The sequence below is a fragment of the Meleagris gallopavo genome, chromosome 7, assembly GCF_905368555.1.
Source record: "Meleagris gallopavo chromosome 7, MGAL_WU_HG_1.1, whole genome shotgun sequence".
NCBI lineage: Eukaryota > Metazoa > Chordata > Aves > Galliformes > Phasianidae > Meleagris > Meleagris gallopavo.
The window spans coordinates 15,402,871-15,424,282 of NC_139410.1; the positions used below are offsets into that span (position 1 = coordinate 15,402,871).

At 37.5% G+C, this 21,412-nt stretch overlaps 2 long non-coding RNA genes across 8 annotated transcripts in view; one reads left to right on the forward strand and one right to left on the reverse strand.

The window, feature by feature from the left end:
* The window catches only part of LOC109368526 (uncharacterized), a 379,404-nt gene that overhangs the window by 167,366 nt on the left and 190,626 nt on the right, over positions 1-21,412 (forward strand). The window lies entirely within an intron of this gene.
* LOC146543969 (uncharacterized) lies at positions 10,237-19,679 on the reverse strand. Of its 2 annotated transcripts, none has more exons than XR_014884440.1 (3): positions 19,440-19,679; positions 16,292-16,416; positions 10,237-10,448 (listed from the first exon to the last, which is right to left on the reverse strand). It is a non-coding gene; the product is annotated as an uncharacterized LOC146543969 (long non-coding RNA). The 2 variants fall into 2 exon arrangements; XR_014884441.1 differs by lacking the exon at positions 10,237-10,448 and adding an exon at positions 10,463-16,151.

Genomic DNA, 21,412 nt, shown 5'->3' on the forward strand with positions numbered 1-21,412 from the left:
AGCCTAATCTCGGGAAATCCTGCTTCAGAGGAGCAAGACTTCATTTTGCAGCTAAGGGAGAACCTGGTAAAAGCTGTATGTGTTTCTGTTCCAGACCCTGTGCACGTGCCCCAACACAGACAAGAGCAGGCTGGGGCTTTGTTACAGTGAGAAAATTCTGTAACAACTCGAGATGCATGTAACTGTTGCTCTGCAGCTAGCATTTAATCCGAATGCAGCTTGCTATATTTTTTGAAAGAGTGCATTTATTTATTTTATTGTAAACAGTAATTTTGTTGTATTCCCCGGGGACGCATTTGTGTGAGTAGACTGAGCTGACACTGGATGGCACTGTTGCACGCATCTGGCAGTAAAAGTCGTACCTCTTAGAGCCCTCACTTTGAAAATGAGGTTTTGGGGCACTTGAGTGTACCTGTCGGTATGGGAGTACCTAACGTGCCAGCAGCACTGTAATGCTGCACGTACACCACTGGATGGGAGACATCAAAAGCTGTGTGTTAGCATGTGACTCTGATATTGTAGTGCCTTCCAGCTGCTGTCTTGCCACTTGTATGTTCCCTCAGGACAAAAAAAAATGTACACCTTTTTGATTTAATATAACTATTTTAAGTGAAATTATAATAATGAGAATGAATATTTGAGTTCCTCTCCATGCCCTTATTTGTACCCAAGAAGTCTGAGGAAGTTGGGTGTGGATTGATTCGTTGTTATAATAGCCTAGCTTAGAACCAACCAGACCAAAATAATTTCATTTTCTCTACAAATAAAAAAGGGGCTGCTAATTTGGAAAATAATTGGCTCTTTTGAAGATTTTTGCCTCTGTTGTTTTAAATAATTTATAACATTTTCCATTAAACTTGTTTGGTTATTTTATTTCTATTGGGTATTGTATTTGAAGGAAAAATAGAAAGTAGGAAGGTGGTCTCAGTTCTAGAAAACTTTTGAGGCATGTATTTGTCCTTCCTCATTCAGTCTTTAATCTCTGTATTCTTATGCTCCTATGAGAATGTGCATATGATACAAGAAACAAGTTTTCTTTTAATTGTATTAAGAAATGGCACATGGATAGGAGTTAAGCTGGACCTCTGTGTTCTTAATCCCCCTTTTTTTCCCTTTTTCTTGAATGTAAGAGTAAATAAACTGTAGAAGAGGCCTAAATTCTATCCTTGGGATTTCTTTCTGTTCATGTAAATGATCACAAAGTTATGTTGCCATCCATCTATGGGATGCTTTGATCCAAAATTTCAGTCATTGTTTCCACATTTAGGGGCTGGAATGAACATCAAAGAAATGGGTGTACTGAATTTACTGAATGCCAAAGCAGTACAATAACATGCAAAGGATATAAGCAAATCCCAAAGGTAAAATGTGTTGCCAAATCTTGCACATAATAGAAGCTCTAAAGTGACAGTCTGTCTTTGACAAATGCCCAATGATATCAATGCCAAGGGAAGGAACTAACATGCTGAAAAGTGAATGAAAGAGCAGGGAACAATTCACTGCATTTATACATTTCCTCGGTGTGTTTTCACACAACAAGAAAGCAGTTTAGGTAATCATTACTAAAGCTTTCTACTAATCTGAATCTTTCCTGGGCTTATAATGATTATTTAAAAATAAAGGATGGTTAGAAACAATTCACATACTGAAAGGAAAAAAAAAATACTAACCATGAAGTATGTAAAAAATAGTTTATCCTTTCTTCTTTTGACGAGTTTGTGTTTAATGCCCAGATGGTATTTGCAATATGCTGCTCTTTCCTGGTTGATGGATTCTTAAATGTTTCAAATAGTTGCAGAGGAAAGTTAAGGGTTCCATATGTATTCACCAGGTTTTCCATCGCTCTGGACTAACAGGGTAATTGAAATGGGTGCTATAATGTAAAAACAGAATCACTGCACAAAAACTATCAATTTAACTTGTAAAAATCTGAAACTTAGTCATTAAATTCATTTTACTTTCCTCTGTTTGAAAACAAAATCTAAGGCAAGCAGTGGCTGTCAAACCTTTAAAAAAGACCACCTTTCCCAGTATGCACAACACTTAGCAGAAGCTAACCTCAGGATATTTAGCAGATACTAGAGTGCTCTGGTGTACTGAGGCTTTTCCAGGCCCACATGTTAGCATTCTTCAGAGAGAGTTTTGATAAAGTCCTGCTGATGGGCAGTGCTCTCAGTGCAGCCTGCAGAATATTCAGGAGGCTGTGCTGTAATACAACTTAGAATTGGATGGTACAGGGGGCCTGTTATTCCCCTGTTAGTTTTCTGCCCTGTCTCTGGCAGCTGAGTAGTCACCTCAAGCTTCCAGCTGGTGAGGAAGATACCCATCTTGACTTGTCCCATTAGGTAGCCGAAAGCATGGCTGCCACATGCCATGGGCACTGCTCAGGTGGTGGGGATGTCACCGGCCAGCATTTTGACCAAGTGATGGCAACATGATGGCTGTGTGATAGAAAAGGCTATATGATCTTTGACAAAGAGAGTGTCAGACTTCTGTGGGGAAAAAACAGCTTATCCTAACCTGAGCTATGCTTCCTGTACCTCAGCCATAGAAGCCTGAGGAGTAGTTTAATAGGTCTAGGCAGTGCAACATTCCTTCAGCTCACTGACTGAGGAAAACGCTTCTGACTGGCATAGGGCTACATTGAGACTAGAGGGAGTGTTTCCATTGCCTAATTATGTGGATTTTCAGTTGCTGTTGGCTTTGGGGCAGCCCATTAACACCTCAAGGTGCACCATAACTTAGTTACTTGGACTCTTGAAGCATCCCCTGGAGGCACATGTATGCTTTAAATCTGCCTCTGTCTTGCTCTTCCTCCCCCTTTTCCCTTCCACCCTAAAACTACAGGTTTTCTACTATGCTTTCATGAAGTGTAGCAAATAATGTAATTCTTTATACATATAACATCCTGGTTTGTGCTAGCAATTAGGAAACTGAATGCTGTGCCCAGATGGGGACCTGATCCTGTATGCCTTGGCTCCAGTCCTGCATTAGATTTGTAGGGAGTGTGACCTACATTCTCTTCCAAAGAAGGCTGGGTAGGAAGGGACATCTGGTTTGGATTGTGGTTGCTAGTAAAATCTCTTATGAAGCAGGGAAGAGAGCTGCAAGTGGTCAGGCAGAGATGCATCTGTTATAGTAAGACAGGATACATGCAGTAACCACTGAAGAAAATAGATAAGGTAAACTAGCATAGGTATTGTCCAGCAGTAAAGGAGGAAATGTCTAGTCCAGTATGTTTTAACAGGCAAATACTGTCTGAGTCCATGGTAGTCACCTGCTAACATTGAGAATTTACTTGTACTGACCATTATGAAAGTAAGACACTCCATGATAAAGGAGGAAAAGACAAAAACTGTTAAGACCTGTGAGGTTCATGGACAGGCAGCCTTTTTCCCCAAAGAGGAAAAAAGCTGCTTGCAAGTGAATTCTAATCGTTTTCAATGTAGAGTTAACATCTCCTGGCAGTCCCTAAAGACATACTGCTTCCCAGAAATCTGGGTCAATGTGTTACTGAGGTATTTCTGCAAGTCATCTGCCTCATTGATCTCTATTGCATCATCCTCTTTCCTCACAAAGATGCTGCTGGAAGTAATGCTGAGCAGATCAAAAGATCTGCAGATAAGGGGTGCAAATATAGAGATTAAAAACTCAAGTGGGTCTATTGTGAAGCCTCCCATTTGACAGTCAAACCTAGAGTCTAAAGATGAATGTGTTGCTATAACTTTAATACTAATAGGATATTAGTTTACAATGACTATTAGTGATATTCTGAGTTGCTGGGCAAACACTGAGCCTAAAGAAAAAGAAGAAAAACATCTTTGAGTAGTCATTTGCTGGCCTGTATAGAGTAGCTCTAGCTTAAGAGTTAGGAAGTGAGCTGGCAAAACCCCATACACAAAAGTAAACACCATCAGCTTGCACAAGGATCAAAAAACTGCAAGTAATGGCCAAGCTGTTTATTCATAGTTTGCAGTGAAACAACACAGTAGGTCATTCATTAGTATATTAACATCCGTACTAATAGGAAAGATATAAAGACTAAATGTGAAAACCTGAAAATTTTAACAATTGATCGTGATTATAACAGAATTGGCATAACAGAGACTTGATGGGGGGAATTCATATGGCTGGAATATTAATGTGAAGGATACAGATTGTTCAGGAAGGACAAGCAGGGTAAAAGCAAGGAAGTATGTTATGTGTTCTGTTGTCTAAAATGGAAATCAAAGCATATGCATGATGATAAAGAAGAAACAGACATGGGCAATCTCCCAATTAGGGTCTGCTACAAAGCTTTAAACCTGGAAGATAAAGTGAAGAATGTTTCTTATGTGTAGCAGAATCTTCTAAGGTCCTGTACTCCATGGGATTTAGCTACCCATCTGTTGAGAAAGCAATAGTGTGGAACATTGGTCAGCAAATTTTTTGTTGATGCTAGTTAAAGTGAAAGTGAATCAATGTTCCAAATGAGTCCTTTTTTTTTTTTTTTTTTCTTCCTTCCTTCCTTTCGTTCTTTCTTTTCTTTTTTCTTTGCAGGCTGTTTTCCAATTTTTAACAGGATTCCTCAGATATTCACTTACTAGCTTTCCCTTAGCAAAAAAATAAACTTCAGGATCTTTTGTAGTCGTTGAGCAGGTCCCAAGCATCCTCTGTGATCCTATAATATCTGCGCTTTGCTCGAAGAAAGAACAGCAAAGATAGCAGGGAATTCACCTCCTCTAGCACTGTTGTACTGAATAATGAAAATATAGGGACTATTCTCAGTAAGGATCAAACTCATTTCAATCTGAATTCAGTTTAACTGTAGAATTCTTCAGTTTTGGCTTTGAGTTGAGGGCCAGACTTCTCTTACCTTTTACCTTCATCAGACCCATGACTGAACTAAACCTCTCAGCCAAAACTAGATGAGTCACAACTCATCTTTATTAATTGACTGGTTGTACTTTATTCCACATAACGTTATTTTTCTGCCGATCATTGCAAGCTGTCTTAATGAATCTGTGCTCTGTGATACTGGACGCACAGTGTGACCGTACCTTTTTAGAATCTTGACAGGTGCAATGGCTCAGGGAGACAAAGGATGGACTTTGTTGGCTGGCAGTTGATGTTGGGTGTCTGTAATGTCCTGTTCCGCTCAGTCAAGTAATGCTTTTTTTCTGACTTTTGTGGACATTGGAAGAACCTGAGCAAATGGTACTATCCCGTTGCAGAACATCAGGGGCAACTTCTCTTGAGTGATATGATTGTGATAGCTGTAATATTTTGAACCTTTTATTGGACTGAACTCTACTAAATGCATCAACTGTGATAGCTGGCTAGCGTAATTAACACCAGCTAAAAGAAGGGTAAAAGCTCAGCTTAGAATAAAATAAGGGCACTTTTTTTTTTTTTTTTTTTACACACTTTTTTATTGTCCCAGAATGAAGTGCATCATAGCCATCTCAGATTTGCCAGTAATTGTTTTGGAGGAAACAGGAAACATCAATGAGAAAAACTGTAAAACATCAAATCTAATCCTAGTTCCTTCAGAATGGGAGAAGGGGAGCAAAGGAATTCTGGTCAGCCGCGTGCATTTTTATCCAAAGATTTTTTCCACAATTCATAATGAATTTTTAAGAGCCAGATGAGAAAGAAGTAGCAGTCAATATGAATTTGTGAAATTAATCCACTTGGCAAATAGGATTTTTTCAAGAGCTTATCACGTCACATCTATTTCAGTTCCTCTTAAACAGAGTAACTGGCATAAATAAAGAGAAATGCTAGTAATAGATATTCTATCTGTCTGACACTTTGTTTGCATGACACAGTTTTGAACAGTCTTCTCAATACAGCTGAACTGTGTTGTGAAATCAACACGCCTGATCTGGCATACTATGTCAAATTTTGGGACATAGACACAAACAAATTAGAGAGTCTGAAGGGGAAAAACAGGTCACAACAGTATCACGTATCTGAAAAGTTAGAAGTGTATTGTATTTCTTTCTTTAGAATAAAGACTGATGGACTATGGGAGCAGCATTTGATTTTATTTACAACAGCCTTTCACAGGAATTATTCATTCCTTCTGGTGGATAGAACAAACTTGCTCTGGTAAATTCAGATCAGGCCTTAGGAAAAAGCTTTCTGACTCTAAGGGTAGGAAAACATTGCTTTTTTATTTATTTGTTTGTTTGTTTTTTTGTTGATAGGGTTGTTGAGCATTGATTACTGGAAGTGTTTAAGAATGGGTTTAAGAGGAACATCTGTCATAAGTTAAACCTGGTCAGAGAGGAGGGAAGGACCTCCCAGGGGTGTCTTATTTTCCATTGATTCTCAGAAAGACAAAGTCAAATGCATGTAAAGCTGTTGTTGCTGTGCCATACAAGGTACGAGATATATTTATAGCACAAAAGAGTATCCATGCTTTACCTTCCATGGGTAGTGGCATCCACTGAGTTGAAATTATATTGGTATAGAAGCTGAAGTTTCCAGCCAGAATCACTGATTTGCTTTGCTTCTACTCATGATAAACTAACATTAGTTTTTGTCACCTGTGCTGCAGTCAGATTTCTGTGGCATTCACACACCTCTGAAATGCAGATGAGTTGTAAACTTTTCTCTTCTTTTTTTACCAGGTTCTTTACTATCCTTGTATTTTCCTCATTTGTTTGTACTCAGCCTGCTGTAGCTGATAGTGAGTAATGATAGAATTTATCTTGGCAGAAAGTCTTGCCTGAATACATAATACTTTTGAATTGTGATTAGAGTTTCCAGAGTCCCAGGTAAATAGGAGCATTTGGCTTTTTTTCTCTTTTCAGAACTTGTTATTGAAGTACCTAAAATTTTCAAGAACGTTAAGACATACAAATGTATGTTAGTTGGTTGGATGTAAGATTTTTCTGGCATGAAAAGCCCAGTATTTATGAGTTAATTTAATCAGAAAAGAAAAATATTGAGTAGGTGACGAAGTAAAGATGATGACTGTATATTATGTTTTTGCCATGCAGCTGAACAAACACATTCAGTGACAGACTTTGGCATGAGCTGCAAGGATGTTCTTGACAATGGCATGAATAAATATTAGGTGCTGTACACAATTCACTGCATTCCAGGCCTTGAGCAAAACCAGGTGAGCTTTGCCTGGAAAATGTGGAAGAAACAATGAAAGCATGTTGGGAAAATGTAAACATGTAAAGTATTCTCCCCAGCTGCTTTGCTGTAACATTTTCATTTGCATCAGCAACAACTCTGTCATTTTTTTATCTGTTCTACTTTCATTGCACTTCTAGGAATCAATTAAAATCCCAGCTGCTTTAGAGTTCACGGCAGGCACTTCAACAATATTGCCTAAGTGAAGGACTTTATAACTGCTAAAAAAAAAACTGGTCAGGTTTCATTTCCATTGCAGCATCTGATCTACAAAAATATAAGGAAAAAAACTTTGAGATGTTTGGTAGTGAATACAGAAGCAGAGAGGATGTCTCCTAATAAACAAAAGTGACGGAGATGAAGGTTGATAGATGCATAATAAAAAAAAGGACAAAAAACAGATCTTCAGCCTAGAAGAGTTTGAGTAGCCTAAGATTTACGCCGTCTTGCTGTCTGCAATTATGATTTCATGTTTGAATGTGAGACGTTTGGATTTCTCTTCTAAGTTTGTTGAGACCGATTTACCACTTGCATGATACCTGTTCCTTAGCTGTTTTCTGTTATTATTAAACAAGTTGGACAGTAATTTTCTGTCTCAAAAGGCCTCCAGAAAGGCAAATCAGAAAGACATCCTGATCTGCTAGAAACTGAATGTGGAGAGTTTAGTTTGAGTGTTAGCTGAAATTACTTCATCAGGCCATTATTATACCTACTAGAACTGCTTCTAAATACCCAGATTATTTATGCCTCACCTATGGACATGTATTTAGTTATGCTTGGTAAGGTTTTTTTTTATTTTTTTTTTTCCCCCAGGAATTGGCAAGTATTTCAAGAATTCTAATGCAATTTTGTTGTATTAGAATACAATTTCAAGCTGAAAATTTGGGTCCCAGAATCTTAATCAGATATGATAATGCTTGCTTCATAGTGATGCTATTTACATTAACTGCATCTAGAGTTCTGACATTTACATTGTATCTCACTGGGTTCTTGGCAACAGAGGGAGCAGTCTGGGAACATCATGTTTATGGCATCTGCCATTGTCAGAAGACTGTGTTTGGTACACAGAAAAGATGTTGCTTTGAGATATTTTACATTTCACTTATCCTTTGTTTCATTCAGTAGTAGGTCTAATCATGCTTAATCTGAAAGAATCCCCCCCTAAGAGGGGACCTCCTTGCTAAAGCTGAGTTTTGTTTTGTTTTGTTTTGTTTTGTTTGACTAGCACATCCTAAGACTTCAGAAAATTTATATACAGATTTGTTCAACTTGTACTTGCATAAGCTCTAGGTTTTTGTTGTCTAAATCTTCTCCTTTAGACCCCATGCAGTCTCTGCTGTTAGACTAATTAGATTGGATATTAGGCATACATTAAAGTGTGTGTTTATTTTTCAGACTGGGTGTATAAATACTTATTAGACAGATTACTGGAACAAAGTCTTCCTTGTTTCTGATCTCTTTAAATAAATCATTCATACTGATTTTCACCCAGCCTTCAAAACACTGTCCTTGATTGTTCTATTTTGTTCTCTGCTTCAACAGTACCTCAAGTGCAGGGGGAACTCATACGCTGAGGGGAATGCAGGACACATAACTGTATGAGTTTCTCCATATTTTTGAACAAGATATGAAAACCTTGATACCAGCTCCTCAGTTCCATTAGTTGTGTGTGAAGAACTTGTAGGTTTACTATTGTGAATCAGCTCCAAAAAAACCTCACTGGAATGTCTCCAATGAATCCTGGAGCACAGGCCGCTATTCTGTTTTACAAATGGTAAATACAATAAGACAAAATTTCATTTTAGAAAAGAATTCAAGATATTACTAGCAGATGAACTAGTTCCAAATATTGACTATTGACTTGCAGAACTTTGCCTTAATTGCAGGACTTAAAAGAATTCAGAGAGGCAAATTCCGAACTAATGAAGCTGAGGCTCAGCATAAGAACATTTCAGGGTGGTAGTCTGTTCTCAGTGCAAAGCTAATATCACCTTTCATTGATTTTAATGATAGCTACATTGGAAAAATAAAGGGGGAGCTGACTGAGTGAATAGGAGCAACTCTGAATCTTGGCTTAAACGCCAGGTATGTGAGCACTTTGGTTAGGTGAGAGATACAAATATCCTCAAGATAACGAAGGTGGCAAGTGACAGTTTCTTTTTTTTTTTTTTTTTTTAATTTAATCACATCATCCACTTGTTCAAGGAGGCATTGCATAAGCACCAATAATCATCTGGTTTTGTTTCTTAAACACTTAAATCCAGGAGCATGGATCTTTTGTGGTGTTACCTTTTTCTTTCTGATTACACTAGATTCAATTGTTTTTTTTTCAGTGGAGGAATAACTTATTTATTCATCAAGTATCAAAGTACAGTTTCAGAAAGCTCTTAAATACAAATATTCAAACATTTTTAGATACTGTATCTGCTGGTGCATAACTTTACTGTGGAAGGCATTTTTTTTCCTTTTTTTTTTTTTTTAATATTGTGAATGTTAATTCTAGATTTCATGGCAACATTACGGTGAATACTTGTAATGAAACTTTCTTCTTTATTCATTCTGCTGCTGACTGGGATGTAAGTCTGATTACACTGCCAATGTAAAGAAAAGTTCTTGACTCTGTATACTTCCTCTTAATTTCTTCAGAATTAAAGTACTAAAATTAATAAGATAGCCTGGATAGCTGCTGATCCTATATTCAGATCCTTGCTCTTCCAGCTTGCTCATTTTTGTGATGAAGGGTTTAGCTGAGTAAATTATTGCTCTGAGTTAATAAAGTGATCATACTGTATAGTTAATTAGGGCTTATATTTACACAACTCCTGTAGAAATGATTGTTTTGTAGATGTTGCTCAAGTTTTATATACATAAGCAACAATAATGACTTCAATTTTTGGTTAGATAGTAGTATGCACAATAGTACTAGGAGGATTGTTTCTTTGTCTCTTGTATGCTTCAATATATGTACAGGCAAATACAACCTCATTGCTGTCAGCTGTATAAATGGAGATGGAATGTTGGAAATACATAATTTCTGATTACATTATTATTTTAATTCTTCTTTTTAGTAAAAAAAAAAAAAAATGTGTTAGCCTTAGTATTAAATAGATTAAAATATTTTTTTATTTCCAAGACAGAAGATTTACAAAATCTATGGATACCCAAATTTTTTAAGTTACCACAGTGCTGCAGGCTCCCAAACCAGTGAACAAAGCTTTTCAGTTCTCTAAGCTACTGTACAGTTTCTTGGCAACTGATGGTAAGCAGGCATTGCTTGTTAGGAAGTCTTTCTTCCTTTTTCTTATTTTGGATGTAATCTGGAATGAAAATTAATGCTGTCATCATACAGACTCCAAAAATAACAACTATTAATAAAGTAATATTTACAGTAAAACTTGGGATATGCTATTAGATTAAGTTTTTAGGCTTAGCCAGATTGGAACAAATGGTGGAACATAAGCTTTCCAACTCCGAGCAACCATGGCAAAAAAAAACCCAAAAACAACTACTTTAGGTTTTGCCTCTCTCCTGCCCATTTGATCAAGTTCTTTGTAAGAGTGATTGTCTGGAATATTATCCTATAATGTCTGACTGTCTGAATATTATCAATTTTCCCTTTGGCAGTAGCAATTCTATATATTCCTAAATGTCAGGCAGTTTTAGCTACCATTCTGGTCATGGTGAAAATTTCAGCCACACTGAGTGTCTGAACACCACTTGTTCAAAAACTTCACGAGAATTTAATGATTTTTGTTCCTATTAAAAGAAGTTGATGCAGGAATTGATGAAAAGTTGTTTTCCATGATCTAAAGATATTTTCTCCATTTTCTGAAGTAATTAAAATATTCAACAAATAGATGTCCAATTCTTTTTTGCCCTCTTGGATTCAAACACTCCTATGGAGTTTTCTACAAGAAAACTAGATATTTAAAAATATGTGGAAATACAGATGTAAACTTCAATAAATGAGGCCTAAACAGACAAGTAATTGTTGATGAATGGCATTATGTAGAAATGCTGAATATATTGCCATTTGTTCATCCAAACTCTGGGAATATGGTTTGAGTAAATCATGAATTTACTGTGGTATAAAGGGTGTCAGCATTTGAAATGTATTTTCATAATGATAATCTTAAAGTTAGGGAAGATTGAGGAAGCAGCAGAAAATAATTTGTAGGCCAGAGTTATCTAGGAACCTTTCTTTTCTGCAAGATTTTCTCATTAAACTGTTCTCATTCTTTCTTAAGGAATAGATTGTGTTCTCATCTTAATGTACAATGTAATTCAAATTTTCTGCAAGAAAATGGTATTAGGTAGATGCAAGTTGTAATTCTATCAAGCAACAATAAGGTTGGACAGAAAATTAGCCTTCAGACAAAAAAAATACAAAATTATGCTTTTATAATGTTTCAAGAATGTACTGTGGGCTCAGATAGTGACTTGCAGTTCTCAAAGCAAATAAATGAACCAGAAGCATGCAGGATTCTGCAGGGAAGTAATATTAAAAATAGGAATTACTTGAATTATTGTTCACGCAGTTCCTTTGTTTAACAAAATCATTTCAAGCATTGGTAGACTTGAACTCTGTCTTTCTTTGTGGATAATGACAAACTGGACTTTAACCTTACCTCCCAAGCTCTATATTATTTCTTCTTTAACTAGCTAAATAAATATCTGGCACAGTTTAACTGTGCAGTTTCACAGTTTTCTTTCTCTGCAGCAATATTTAAAGAGTTTCTGTCCTCAGCTGGTTTTTCCTGATAGCACCAGCCCCTCCAGTTGTTCAAAGTGTTACCTTGCTCTTGTCTGCTTCTTTTCTCAGCACTATTTAAAATGAGGCCCAGGTCCTTGGTCCAATTCCTATGTGTCCCTACCAACAATTGTGTCAGCACAACTGAAAGGATAAGGCAGGAATGAGGGTTGTGTGCAGAAGACGGAACTCCTTCCAGTGGAATTCATTTGAGATTATAGCTGTAATCCTGAAAATCATTTGAGGTTATAGCTGTATAGCCATCTGAAGCAGAAAAAACACTTGTCTAGAGAAAACTAGTTTAAAAAGATTTAAAAAAAAAAAAAAAAGAGAGATTCTAGATTTAATTCACTAAAAGCATAAGAAGATACAAACAGCTCACATCAGTGCACCTGCTCCCCACTTTTTGGCACAACATAAAAGATTAAATGTTTCCTTCTTAATGTATATTATCTGGTGTCTGGTTGTGACCCACATGCAAGCAGACATCTGTGCAAGTCTCCTTTTCCCCTCCCGTTTCTGGTGCTTGGCATGGGAACTAAGCAGCATGGCCTGGAAGCAGGGGCTGGACGTGGCTGCTTAGCATGGAAGATGCTGCTGAGTCTCATCCTGTCAGCAGCAAGAAAGGGAAAGAGGCTGTTGCAAAGAAGGACTTGGTTGTGGTTTTGATTTAAGATGTGTAGCTGGGTAATTAAACTGAGAAAAATAAATTGATTGGGGGAAATGCAGATGTGACAACTTCTGTCAGCTTCAGTTCTATCTGCGTAACTTTTTGAAATACTATTTTTAAGTAGTGATGTAATGCCTAACTCCTCTTCCTATTGTAGTCAATATAATGCTAGTAGTCATTCAGAAACTCAAAGATCACACTCTAGATTTCCCATATAACTTCGGAACTGGAAATACTTAGATTGTAATCATTATCTGTGGGTTCATCTGACAACCTGATAGGATTTTTTCACTGAATGGCTTGTTGAGTTTTTGTAATTTGCAATTTAATTTTTTTGTTGCTTCGTTTTAGTTCTGTGTAACTATTTAATGCTCTATTCATTTCTTTCTAAGTCTCAAAAGTGAGAATTTGATTTAGCTGGTTTTCAAGGAGTTTTTCAGTTCATTTGCTGTTGTTCTGAAGCATGTATCATGTTCCACTTAGTTATTTTTGTTAGAACACAAAAAATATTTGGTGGGAATTACTTTTGGTAGCTGCTTATATCTGTTCCATCAGCTGCAAGTGTGAGTGCTGTTGTCACATTGTCTGGACGGGGCTTTTTTGGTGCCAGTAGGTTTGTCCTTAAATTTTTGCATGAGGTTACCTGACTAGCAAGAAACAGAATTCAGATCTTTAACTCTTTCAGGTACTGTATTTATTTTACAGTTAATTTGTTTAACAAGTCATAGAATTGTCTAGATCCTGCAAAGATGTTCCCATGAGCATGATGTGCAGGCAGCACACCTCTCTGGCTGCTCTCTCACTCCAAAATAGTGGAACCCTGGGCCTTGCTCAGCTTTCCTCTCCTACCTGTTGGTCCCTCTGAATCTCCCAGCAATACCTTTACAATCCTATACTTTGTCAAAATGTGCCAGGAGCACTGGGTAACCCCAGCAACATGGTTCTTTCTGGTACAGAACAAGTGAGGGAATACTCCCGAGAACTGCTGAGCTGGTGGGAACTGTGACAGGCTGGAAGAGCTTGGTGATGGGAAGCAGCTTTGATGGGGAAAATCACTGGTGAGGCAACAGCTGCTTCAGGGTATGTGAGCTAACCCTGGGCATGCTGTGCAGGGTGGAGCTGCAGATTTTTTGTCCTCAGAGATTCCTTTCCATGTGGGATAAGCAGGCAGGCGGCCTCATACACATCACATGAAAGCTATTGGTGGCTTCCCAAAATTAGCTCTCCTCACAGATGCTTTCCACAGTGCAACTGTATTGTTTCTGCTGCCCTCAGGCCTTAGTGGGGAATTGTCTAGTTTTTCCTATCTTAAACAGCCCTATATTGCTTCTGAAGTTTCCTCAAAGGTTCTGCTGGTTTCTTTCATCTTGTTTACACTACCTACCTAAGCAGTTTCTGCAGCACTGCACTATGCTATGTGAAGTCCCTTAGTTTCATTTCAGTTATGTTTGTTTATTGTTGTGTTATTTATTTTTCCTAGAAGTATGCGTATTTTCAATAATACACTAGATTTTCTATCAGTTCTTTGGACAAAGCACCCCATTTGATTAGCTCTTGGTCTTCGTTTATTCATCAGCCACTTGTTTTTTCCAGTTTCTAAACTTTATAATAGACTTTATAATTCCTAGGTAGAGGGAAAAGGTAGAAAGTAGCTGATAAATGCTTGTTATTGTGCTTAATTTTTATGTCATAATAGACAGAAATAATTTTCTCTAGGTGCACTGCTATTATTATTAAGCTACTTAAAAAACAGAATCTGTTCCAAGTTTGAGATGATACCTTCTTTTGAGTAATCATTTTATGTGCTTATATATGTATGAACTGCAGGTGGCTATTCAATAAATCCATTTTTCTTGTCATTAATATTAGAAGATCTCCAACTTCCACTTGCATGCTTTATTTATGATCAAGTTCTTGCAATCAGAACTGTGATCTTTAATAAAATGAAATGTATGTGTCTGATTGAAAGAAGCATTAATCATGCAGAAAGCAACCAATACACATTTATTTCTTTTTTGCTATATTGTCACATTGTATTTCTGTAGGTTAATCATGATTTGTAAGTAATATGTAAACATATTTCCAAAGCAGTACTTTCCTGGAATGCAGTATGTGACCAAGTAAACAAGAGTTTGTTCTGTTCCCCCTCTGTGACTTCAGGGCAATTCAGTGTTACCTACAATTTGCTTCTAGGCGTTTCTGCTACCTGCTGGCTGTGGGTGTCAAACTGACAGAGCCACAGCTCCTTAAAGGATGATTTTCAAATAGCAGTAACAGTAGACTGGTTCTAATTTTCTACAGCCTTACTGAAAATTAGCTTGTTCCTTGTATGAAGCATTAGCACTCTCTGAATATATATAAATGATGGGTATTGATATTTTGTTTATTTACACGCACTTCCTGTAAAATGCAGCTAGTCTGTAAGTTTGTTAATATTCTGCTTATGGCAACTTGAGTTGATATCTAGCACTACATTTACTTTAGAGCTTATTCTTTTGGCAAAAAACATTTTCAGAACACCAATCTTTCCATTGAGTGAACTGTGATGTGTTTAAATCATACTAACATGGATCACCTAAAGGAAAAAAAGAAAGCATTAACAGCAGAGCATTGCATTAATATCCCAGATAGTGTAAATGAAAAATGACTTAAATTCTTTGAATATTTGCATTAATTTCTGTAGGAGTTAATTGCAGTTATCTTTACACCCTTCTGTGCTCAGTCACCAGCAGCCACTGACTTGCTGAACCTCACAGGCTCTCAATTTTGTGTACTATGACCTGTGCCCTCTAGGCTCAGCTTGGCCTGGTAAGAACAGTGACTGGGCCTATCTGTTCAAGAAACAAAGAAAGTGTAAGAGGATCTGTGATCAATTGATCACAACTAGGCAGTTTGTGTTACCTGAATAGATAAAAACATTAAATTCAGACAAGAAACTTCTGTGTCCCCCTGGTCAAATGCTGTCAGGCAGACACAAGACTCTGTGCTGGATGTGAAAGCTAGGCACTGGGTGGATAAAATGGAAATATTCCTATCACCTGGTACTCCTGCTTGGACATTGTCTACCACATACAGCATAACATCACTTGTTGAATAAAGCTGCAAACTGTGGGGGAATCCTAGTGCTGCAAGCCCTGAGGGGCTTTGGCATTGATGTGATGAGCACAGCCAACACTACAGTCCTCTGAGTATGGCCAGAACCTTGGGTACAAGCAAGCCTTGAAAGCTCAGGTGCCTTGGGGTTTTGATGGCTGGGAGATTATGTGCAGGTGGGCACACACTGGCAACTGAATCCTATATACACCTGAACACCTTAATCCTCTGTGAGCTGTAACCTAATTTCTGTAGGAAAGGCCTGAGCACTAAGCCCCTAATAGTTGTAAATTGGCATGGTAACACTGAATTTATTGAAGCTCAGACTGTTTACATTAGAAGAGGCTCTGGCCCTCTGTTGTTAGATGTAGTCCTCTCTAGCCAAGTCAGCAAACAGCAGGTAGTAGAGGCAGCTTGTCATGGAGGAGCCAAATTCATGCTTGTTGTCTCTCTGGGAGGCCTTACTCTTGTTCTTGTTCTTGTTGCTGTGTTGATGTAGAGTCATTGCTGCTTAGAAAAGAAGTTATTTTCTTTCAGACTGAAGCTACACAACAGAAATTTTGTCTGGGTGCTGTGTGGGGGAGAGAAGGGATTTACAAAGATATGCAGCTGTCCAAGAATATCTATACAGGCATGCTTTCTCTCACCTTCTTTTTATTTCTCTCCTCTTCACATTTATTTTCTGCTTCTGTTCCTTTCTTGCTTGGTTAAAGAGCTGTTCCTATTCAGCAGCCAAAAGCCATTCAGGACTGGCACTTGGTGAAATACAGAACTGCAGACATAGTAGGACAAGCAGGGCTTTTGAATAACTGATGGTTGAAAGGCGCTATTTGGCAGCGATAATTGTGCACAGAGCATGGCCCAACTGCATTGCTCTATTTAATTGCTTGTCATTGTATATATTTTATAACCCTTTGTTAGCCTTGAAAATTTGCTTAGGCTGATACCCAAAACTTGAAGTTAGTGCCACAATTTTAATTGAAGTATGAAAATATTCCAGCCCCCTGCTTCCTCTAAATAGTGACTGTGGTAAATTCCCCACAATTAAGACAACTCCCAAGTGGCCTTCTCAAAATCCTGCTACATATTGTTTCAAATTGTGGTCCAGAAGTCTTGCACAATTTCATACAGCAGATATATTCTCAGGGGAAGGAGTATGATGAAATAACAAGTTTACTTCAGAGAAAATCCCATAGAACTTTCCCATCATTTTTCTGTGCTTTCATACTAATTTGCAGTATTTATAGCAAGAGAATTCAGAAGTGTTGAGGAGAAGTTTGTAAATGGCTCTCTTTTGAGTCTGTTTAGACATAAGCAAGTAACTCAGAGAATGAGTTTGTCCATCCCTTGAACAAAGGTAGACTTATTGCCTCTCATTCTGCAGGTGAGGCTACCTGCAGAAGTTTTGCTTTGCTTTTGGTATCCATCTCCTATAGTAACTACAGCTGACAGTTAACCTTCATTGGAACTCAATATGCCCATGCCTGCATTTATGTATTTCTCCTCAACTAGAACTTAATGATGACAAGGTTTTAAGCTGTTCAGAGCTGAGAAGGTAAGTTTAGGCACCTGTCTGTGTAGAAAATTTGTTGGTGTTACTGGTACTTCTGTGGCTCTTAGAAGTGGCGTACAGTAACCCAAATACAGCACTCATAAGAGGGATGGCACTGAGACATATTGATACAACTACAGCGATAAACCAATATAGTGATACCAGTAATTTTTGTTGTTGTTGTTGAAGTAATTCTGAAAACAAACTCCTAACATTCTGAAATTGCAGATTTGTAGTATGAACAATAATATACAGAATTTCAGCTAATGGAAGTATTTTGCCCATCCACAAGGGGCCAAAACAGGATTACCTTGTCAGAATGTATTGGTGCTTTGCTTCTTCTAATTTTAAATGTCTTAAGGGAATGGAGATTTCATCATTTCCATAGAGACACTATTTCACAGCCCATAGATCTTTCTGTCAGGAATATTCATCCTGCAGTCTCTCAAATTTTTGCCTTTTTACCAGGGAGATACCAAAACTAGAAAAGGCCAAGGAAAGTTCTAAATAATTTCCTCATTAGAGAAAAATAAATCAAAGCATCAAAGACTGAATGCTTCTCTCATCAGCTCCTTTAACAGTTTGAATGCTGCTCTCCCAAGTATAAACATTAAAAAATCTTAATGTCAAATTGAGCAGGAATTCTACAAAAACAAATAAGTTCTTCTGAGATAAAAAAAATATATATATCCCTCAGATTCACTTCAGTAGATTTGCTCACATAATCTACTGTATCTGCTTTGAACATGGGAGAACTTGAGCCGGTTTATAGACAGTGAGACCTTGCAATGAAATGGAGAAGTGGGAGTTAACTTTACAAAGATACTGGCTTTCTCCCAAGCAGTGAGTGCTGACAAGTATAACCATATTACTAAAATCACATCAGCAATGTGATATATTAAATAAAAACATGATTGTCTACAGCCAAAGTAGTTTGTATTTTGACCATGAAAAAGCATTGCATTACATCAATCTGTCGAAAAAATGGGGCACATCAGAAAACAATGTTAAGAAGGCTTTTAAAACACATCATTGAGATTACAGCACCTTTAAAAATAAACAGCACTGAATACCAACACAGGTAAAATGTCATTGTGAAACCCAGATCTGAAATTCAACGGCATGCTTTATAGCTTTCCAGTGTGTGATAAAATCTGTTCACCAGATGTACTATCTGTCTCCTGTGTAGCATACTTGAGCATCATCTAGGCCTGAGGCCCATTTATTTCATGTAATTGCCTTCCCTGTGCACACCTTAGGGCACCCTAATTCTCCATTTTATTTCAGACACTGTACAGGGTACCATCTGGTAGTGTTAAGCTCATCTCATTTTATTGCACTATTGCAGGGGCTGTATCCAGCCCTCTAGTATTCTTTCAATGGAGAGAGTTTGGTTACTGCCAGCTATTTATTTTTGCCAGGAATAAAGTACTTTTTAACTATACGCATGCAGAGTTCACATGTATATCAGTCTCAGCTGAAAAGCAGGTCACTGCTTTTCACCCCACATGGTTAAAAATAAATACCTGTGCAGTAACATGCTGGTATTCTGGTGCTGCAGCAGGATTGGGTGGTGTGATCTTCTGTTACTTTGTAGAGTAAAAGTTCTAAATTCTTCTTACTCCTCTGAGTAATTATATCTTTTTAGTACCTCATTTTCATTATTTCTATTAAAATGAGTAAAAAATTATTGTATCATATCTAAAAAAGGCACCTTACAGAAATAGTTTAATATTTAAAAGTAGCAATATACCTTTCAACTGTACTTCACTACAAAGTTCATTTGCTGTTATAAGCCCAAATTTACTCCTATACCTCACGTTCCTACTTTTACTCTGTTGCTCAATCTTGTACATTATTGCAGTCAAAAGTGAAGTTGAGATTGCAGAAACTTCACTGATTTCTAGATTCTTCTTCATTGTCTGCCATTTTAATCATCTCCCTCCTTTTGAGACTTTGTCATATATATTTCTGGCTTTATTGTTATTATTATTATTTTTAATCTCCTTAGCGCCAGCAATTTTTTTGCTCGTGGTTATTGCCACTTAACTGTACAACTATACTTGATAGTGCCTACAAAGCAAGGAGGTAGGAGTTGAAATATCATCAGTTGTTCCCACAGTTTCCAGGCTCCATCTTTTGCACGTGAATTTTCAAACCCTGATTTTGCTGGCAATAAGCCTGAAGCACATCAAATGTGAAAGTGCAAGATCCTATCTGCTGCTGAGCTAAATTCTACTTACCTTAAACTTGGCTGAATTCAGAGTAGTTACATGCTGATAAAGCAGATCAGAACTGTCCACATTGCAGCAGATTTACCACTGTTGGAGAGAAAAAAAAATAGTGGTAGAAACATCATGTGAAGCAGATTTGGCTTCAAGTCAGATGCCCTACAGCAAAATACACAAATTTCCATGTTCCCTAAATGAGTGACATGCTCCATAAAAATATAATGCTTTTCTATCCCAGCTCAATCTTATGCTCTTTCTGAACCAACCCCAAAGTTCTCACAGATATAAAGGGTTTTCTGACCATACAAGGATATAGGAACAGGCTGGTAGCTTTGAGGAAAATAGATTCCATTCCTAATGTCAGGGGTAGCATGAAAGAAAAAGAACTACTTTTCTCTCTCAGGATTTTGTTTAAACTAAATCACATTTTCATTCCATGCCCTTCTTTCAGTGCTTTCTCTATTGGCAATTTCAAAACCAAATTAAAGTTATCTAGATGCAGGGTAACACCTGCCCTACTCCTTCCCCTCTATAGCTCTGTCTCACCTTTGGAAAGGCTATTAAACAGGATACCATCCTTTTAAGAAATACATGTAAGTGTTGTCTGGGAGCAATAGTTACATCAGGCATTGCTTCCAGACAGAGCTAGGGCAGTGGAGATTTTCCCATAAATCACAGCTTGAGGTGGCACATGTGATGTCTTATGCTGTTCTTTTTCACCCTGGGCAGTAGTAGCACAGGTTCTCTTCTACTGAAAGAGTAGAAATGTCCCACTTTTTTCAAGTATCATTAAGGTTCTCTGTAAACTGGCTTGATGCAATTTCCCTGTTGCTGCTCAGTGCAAGTGTCCCACTTCTCAGCTGTAAAGATCTGGGTGGAACTAAATGTACCTGAGTGCTCCCAAGTTCTGGGTCAGTGTGTCTTAATCTATCCCCAAACAAGGCAATTGGTAGTAACCAGAAGTGTAACCATTGATTCTAGCTAAGTAAATAAATCCTCCTGACATTTCCAGTTCTGAAAATAACTGTTTCCATAACCTGCTGTATATGATAAGATGATAGCAGACCTTCTCAGAAAATGGTGTGATGCAATTCTGGTGACCAGCACAAACTCATCAGAATACCAATCACTGTTTGGATGCAGTGATTTTCCCCTTTCTTCTCACTTTCTTATTCATTGACTGCTAATAGCCATAGTATGGCATTAACAGCTACATCTGGAAATGCCATCTTCCAGGTAAAATGAATTATCACGTAATGAAATATAATGAAATATAACGTAAACGTAGAATTATGCTCCTTTGTGAGAAGTCTGTATGTTTTATGTGCACTGCCAATGACAAATGTAGGTAGATTCACCTGGATTAGCTGTCTGTTTTGATCTAAAGGACGGGTGAATTAAAAGAATAACTCTATCATTCTTTGTTGTAGTAAAAGTTTATTTTACTGTGTTCAGACTCCACTAAAATCAGGACTACTGGATTGTAACTTGACAAGCTGTGATTCTTACCAGCCATACAAAGTGCATTTATCTGTTGTTCTGTAAATCACTGGAAGTGCCCAGTGAAGGAAAAGATTCATATTTATTTTCCTGGAGATTTCCACCTACTTTAGCTTTCAGGCTATCTCATTGTGTAAAAACATCAATGATAATCATAGTATGAAGGCTTCTTCTTCCCGTCACCCCATCAAACAGAACATCCCAATGTTTCTGTATAAATCCATCTGCAAGGAGCTGAATGTCTGAACTAAACCACCAAGGCCTTGGAGGAGAAAGAGCTTTGAAATTCTAGTAGATAACAGTGCAAAGATTTTCCACATACTAAGAAATTAAGCTCTGACAAAGGGAAGAGAACTTCAGAGTGGCAAGGTGCATCAGACAGGTGTACATGCAGCAGGGTACCAGAAAATGTCTACTTAAAGACTGGACACTTAAATATAATTAAGAGTGTTTACTTGTCATAGCAAAAAGAAAACCCAAAGATC